The sequence below is a fragment of the Triticum aestivum genome, chromosome 7A (assembly GCF_018294505.1).
Source record: "Triticum aestivum cultivar Chinese Spring chromosome 7A, IWGSC CS RefSeq v2.1, whole genome shotgun sequence".
Classification (NCBI taxonomy): Eukaryota; Viridiplantae; Streptophyta; class Magnoliopsida; order Poales; family Poaceae; genus Triticum; species Triticum aestivum.
Genome location: NC_057812.1, coordinates 44005409 through 44011902, shown reverse-complemented (window position 1 = coordinate 44011902; position 6494 = coordinate 44005409).

Below are 6494 nucleotides of genomic sequence, written 5' to 3'. Positions count from 1 at the left end.
TCCCCTTCCCTCGCACCTTAATGCTGTCACAGGTACATGTCCGTGGGAGAATCCCTTGGTTCTCATAGTCTACATTCATTTACAGAATTCTTACAGTATCATATAAATTCTCCTGAAGCCAGTTCTTGTTTGTCCAGCAAGCGAAAGCCTCTGAAGCCTTTGAACGTGTTGAATCCATTCAGTTTAAAGTTCATGGCTACAGAGAAATCTGCAAGGAAGGGAGGCAGACAACGTCGTGGGGGAACATCAAAAGATTTGCCTGATGACCTCTCAAAGCTTTACAAGACAGATCCTGAAGAGGATTATAATCAGCGCAAGACCCGAATCCAGTGGATTCGAAGATATTGGGAAGAACAGTAGTACAAATACAGATTCGTGACCAAGGAATATGCTGGGAAGAGTGCTATCAAAAGTCCTTGGGGTGATATTCTCTTCCGAGGCCTTCCACCCAAGAACAGAGCTGAAGCTATTGCTCAGGGTTTCTATCCGTGTATGGTCCGTGGACCTCAGCCTAAAGATGCCGACCCATCATCATTGCTATGGTGTCGTGATGATAATCTCTTTAAGCGCAACTTCTAGCACGCAAAGGCATCAGCCAAGGAAAACAAGAAGTCATTGGGACTAGACTTCAACCCTGGTCCTTCTGCTCCCCGGGCTGACGGCACACGCGATGCAGAACCCAATGTCATCGGTCCTTTCTACAGCCTTGATGGCCTCATCACTCACATCTTAGTTCAAGGTGCCAAAGTGGATCATTCTGATGATGATGCTGACACTAATGAATCCCTAGCTCCTACTCCAAAGCCGCAGAAGCCAAAGAAGGCTAAGGCTTCAAGACCAGCTGCTCCACCAAAAATCTCACGGGCGAAGCCACTGGCTACTGCACCTCCTGAAGACAGTGTGCAGTCTGAAGATCTGTCACGCATCTCCAAGCCCCAGAAAGTTAAGATGCCTCTGCCACATACCAGCCAAGAACTGACTGCTGCTGCTATTCTGCGCCACGATGCCATTGATCTGTCCAGTGATGAAGATCTTGCAGATGACGCTCTTGACCAACTGATCAAGAGCAAAGAAGAAGCAGAAATCTTCAAAAATTTGCCTCTCTTTGATGTGGCATTCATCCACGACTTCATCGATGAGTGGTTTGAAACGCCCAACCTCAGCTTTGAAGACCCGCAACTTCCCATTGGTCTCAGTGTCGCCTTCCATGGCGCCATTGCTTCAGAGCTAGCTCTAGCTCAGCGCATCGTCGAACTGAAGCAGAAGATTGACTTTGAGAAAGCTCAGTTCAAGAAGCATATGGCCAAGCTCAGCGTGCAAGAGGTCAAGAACTTCAAGATCATGCTGCACGAGCTCAAAGAAGCCTTTCTCAAGAAGTGTGAAGAAGCTCAAGGTTCTCGTGAGTGCATGAAGAGCCTGGCTGACAAGTGTGTGCAAGCCCACAATGAGGCTGAGAAGTGCAAGGCCCTTGGGCGTCCTGGCATCGACCCCAGGATGGCTGCAAAGAAGAAGAAGAAGCCCGCTATGGCCGAACCCGACGCACCAAGGCAGGAAGCAGATCCCATTGTCTTCCCAACTAGCATGACTGGCTCGAAGCCAAAGGCCAGGTCAACCGTTTCAGAACTGAAGAAGACGAGCACTACTGAGGCTGAAGCCAGAAAGAGGAAACATCCTAAAGCCTCTGCTACTGCTCCCTCCAAGAAGAAGCGGAAGACCAAGAAGGAACGGGCTGCTCCCACAGAGCCATTGATTGTTGAACCCATGTCCATGGTTCACCCTGACGTTGAACATCAAGAGCGCCAACTGACTATCCATGAGTCTGCTTCCACAGAGGCTCATGAAACTGAAGACTTTCCAGCAACTGATCCCACCGCTGCTGAAGACATTGGTCACCATGACCATGTTGAAGATGATGTAGTTCTTCCTCAAATCGAGCACCAACAGGTATCATCGCCTGTGCTAACGCACAGCGAACTCATCAGCATTGGTCGTCCTCTAATGCCAATTGCGCAGGATGCATCATGGACTGATCACCCACAAGCACAAGAGGAAGATGACTTTGAGGCCCAGCTAACTCCAACTCCACAGGCGTCGCCAGTGTTACGCAGGCTTTGCAAAGGACCAAGGCCTCCAGTCCCTGAATCTGAAGCTAATGCTGCTGAAGACATTCCGGCTGCATCAGCCGATCAAGAAGAAACCCCAAGAGCTGCTACACCCCCATCTCACCAAGAAGCTGTTCTCGAGGAGAACGTGACTGTGACCGACCCTCTAGCTCATCAAGTGGAGGTTGAGAATCTTGAGGCTGCCACCGACGCCATTGACGCTGTCATGGCTGAAGCCAATGTGGAGCCTACACCAACCCAAGCACCAGAAGTCAGCGAAGCCAATGATGCTACTGCTTCTGTTCCTGCGCCTGCTGCAGGCCCTCAGTTTGACTATCATGTTGAGCACAGGCCTCAGGTACAGAAGCCAATCCCAAGATTGCCCAGGTTTCCAGGTCCTGCATCAGCACCTGGATCCTTCAATGTCAACGGCTTCAAAGCAGACAACACTTTCTTCAATAGATCCAAGAACCCCTACTCAAGGGAAAGAATATCTTCTGATCGGTTCTGGAGCTATCCGCAGTGAAGCTATTACTCCTGCATTCTGTACAATCAAGGTCGCATCTTCCCACATAAGCGTCTTGACATCGAAGCAATAGCTGGTCTGCCCTGTCTGGAAGAAGCTCTGGATTGCTTCAAAGAGGTTGGATTGTTGTCGTTTGTCACCGACCAAGAGCACTGGATTGAAGAGTTGCTGCTACAATTCTATGCCACACTACACATCCGTGGGTACAACAGAGATCCGAAGACTTGGGTCCTGGAGTGGATGACAGGAAATTTTCATCACGAAGCGAAAGCCTTTGATATCATTGAGCTCACTGGTCTGCCCACTCCTGGCGATCTCTACGAACCTGGCTGTCAGCTTCACAGTGAAGCTATGGAGAGCATCTTTCAGAAGCCTGAACCAAACATGAGTCAGATGCTCAGTATGATGAAGCCATTGCCACAAGATGCTGCATATCCTAAGGAGTTTCTTGTTGAAGACCTTGAGTATTTGCCAAGGACTATTTATCACATCATAAGGCGAACTCTCTGGCCTATCAAAGGACATTCTCCACATGCCAAGCTGGAAGGTGCAATAAAGACTTTGGTCTTCTATATTCTTCATGGAAAATGCTTCAATGCACAGGACTTCTTCATCCGCCAACTTGCTGCATCAGGCTCTGATCTTTTTGGCTTGAATTTCTACACTCCATGGATAATGCGGCTGATTAAACTCCACTCCGCTATTTCATATCAGCCATCTGCTCACAATCATCGGATCTTTCTGCCTGATGTGGATATGTCCATTGAAGCCATTTATCCTGAGCCTGCCAAGGAACCTCTTAGTCTTCAAAATGCGGAGCATCAAAGTTTTTCTCAGAACATTGAAGGAGTTGAAGCAGTCACTCGTGTTTATCCTTTGGCTGGAACTACCCGTGCACCACATCCTGCCCTTACTGAAGCCACCGATAGCTCAATTGCCCAACGACCCAAGAAGCGCACTCGTGTTCTCAATGACCGAGAGCTTCTGGTGGCTCTACATCAGAAACAGGATAGGCATCATGATTGGCTGAAGCGCCAAATGCAAAGCCTCTTGGTGGATGTCAACCGCATTCGCAATCTTGCCACCAAGAATGCCTTTGTTGCCCATGAAACCTCTCGACGCACATGGAAAGGGCTGACGCTGATGTGCTCTGAAGATGATCTTCAAGAGGATGGCTTCTCTGAACACTTCAAGTTTGACTCCACACCTCCTCGAAGGGCAATGCTGCGACGAACTCCATCTCTTGAAGACTCTGAGTTCTCTTCCTCTGTGCAACTGTGAATGCCAGAGTGATCGAGGACGAAGACGATGCTACTTCACCGCCACCTCCTTCAGCACGCTTCGACACTGCTCCAAGTTCTTCTGCACCGCCGAACACCATCGACGACCCTGCTGCTTCACCTACTCTTCATGGGAACGAGTAGATGCTCTATGTTTTCAAACCTTTTTGGTCCTTACTAACAAAAGGGGGAGAAGCATATGAGTTTGATAGTCTTCAAGCGGGTCCACATGGGCGGTTGCTTTATATTTTGCCTCGTGTTTACAACTCTCGTTTTGATACATTTGGTTCTTTGAGTTGTAAGACCTAAACTCGATGGTCATCTGCTACTTATTTGCTACTTCGTGATGCGACGATAAATTCCACATGTGCGACGATAAATTCCGCACTTAGATCATTTTGCACACGTCCATTTTCCATTATGCATGTCATTATCTTCACATACCTTCTCATGCATAATGAATTGTCATCATAAGTTGAAGAGGATCTCCACGAGTACAACCTACCATGTGCATTTGCATTCCAAAAGCAAATTACTTATATGCACATCTTCAGGGGGAGCCCTTGCAACTTATGAAGACAAATCCTTATCCTTTACAATTTCACATATTATATTCCCCGTTGAAAACTTCAACTAGTTTGTCATCAATCACCAAAAAGGGGGAGATTGTAAGTGCATCTAGTGCCACCCCTAGTTGGTTTTGGAGTATTGACGACAAACCTAGTTGAGGGACTAATGTGTTTGTGAGAATTGTAGGATAACATAGGTAGAAGTCCCTCATTGATTCAGTTTTCCTACCAGAGATGACCCCTAAAAATGTATGAAGACATTGATGTCAAAGGTGGTATATGAAGATATTCTCATTGAAGACTATGGCAAGAGAAGACATCGTATGAAGCCTATGGAGCTCAAAGACTCAGATCTTTCGTAGTTCCTTTTCTTCTTTATTGAGTCATAGGAACCACCGTACTGTTAAGTGGGGTCCAAGAAAACCAGTCAGAATGACTGAAGTGATGCTTAACCAAAACCTATGTCTTCGAGTGAAGACTATGAGAGCGAATCTTGTCCAGAGTCGGACAAGTCAGCTTTGCTTGTAGCCCAAGTAAAGTTGCCGTGTGTGTTTAAAATCTGACTGTTGGAACACGTGTCAGTTCCTTAGTGACCCAGGGTCATTTCGGACAAATCAGGTCGGGTTGCCTAGTGGCTATAAATAGCCCACCCCCTACAACCATAAACGGTTGGCTGCTCAGAGTTAGAGTACGGCTTTTGTCGTTTGAGAGCAACCCACCTCGAAGCCTTTGAGAGAGAATTCCTTGCGAGGATAAAGCCCTAACAACCCAGAGCCAAAGAGTGTTAGGCATCACTTAAGTCTTCTTGTCTGTGTGATCTGAAGACTTATTACACTTGAGGACTGTGAATCCTCCAGCCGGTTAGGCGTCGCGTTTTGAGCATCCAAGAGACACTGTGGATCGCCGGTGAACAAAGTCTGTGAATGTTTGGGAGTCTACCTTGAAGACTTACCAGAGTGATTGGGCGAGGTCTGTGTGACCTTAGCTCAAGGGGAATACGATGAGGACTGGGTGTCCTGAGCTGCGTGTTCAGGACTGTGTGTTCCGGACTGTGTGTCCTCGGGTTTAAATACCTAGCCGCCCTAACCAGACGTACAGTTGTCACAACAACTGGAACTGGTCCAACAAATCATTGTCTTCAACGAGTCACTGGTTTCATCCTTCCCTTCCCTTTACTTACTGTTCGTCCTGGTGAAGTCATTGTATGATTGCACTATCTTTTGTCTTCACTGAGTGACTGCGTGTTCTGTTTGGCTTCATAATATCTTCCTACCTGATCCTTACTACATTGCTGCTATTAGTCATTATGCTTTCACTTCATTCAATACTTGACTATGGTTTTCCTAGTGTAGTCTACCTTCCGCTGCATGGTAATAGGTTTATTTCTATCGTTTGTCTTCGAAACTTCCACGTTTCGAAGACTTTCATAAAAATCGCCTATTCACCCCCCTCTAGTCGATATAAGGCACTTTCAATTTGTCACTCTGTGTATCATAGAGGTATCTCTGGGCCCTCTCGGTAATGCACATCACTATAAGCCTTGCAAGCAATGTCATTAATGAGTTAGTTATGAGATGTAGCATTACAGAACAAGTAAAGAGACTTGCCGGTAACGAGATTGAACTAGGTATTGGGATACTGATGATCGAATCTCGGGCAAGTAACATACCGATGACAAAGGGAACAACGTATGTTGTTATGCGGTTTGACCGATAAAGATCTTCGTAGAATATGTAGGAACCAATATGAGCATCCAGGTTCCGCTATTGGTTATTGACCGGAAATGAGTCTCGATCATGTCTACATAGTTCTTGAACCCGTATGGTCCGCACCCTTAACGTTCGGTGACGATCGGTGTTATGAGTTTATGTGTTTTGATGTACCGAAGGTAGTTCAAAGTCCCGGATGTGATCACGAACATGACGAGGAGTCTCGAAATGGTCAAGACATAAAGATCAATATATTGGAAGGCTATGTTTGGACATCGGAATGGTTTCAGATGAGTTCAGGCATTTAC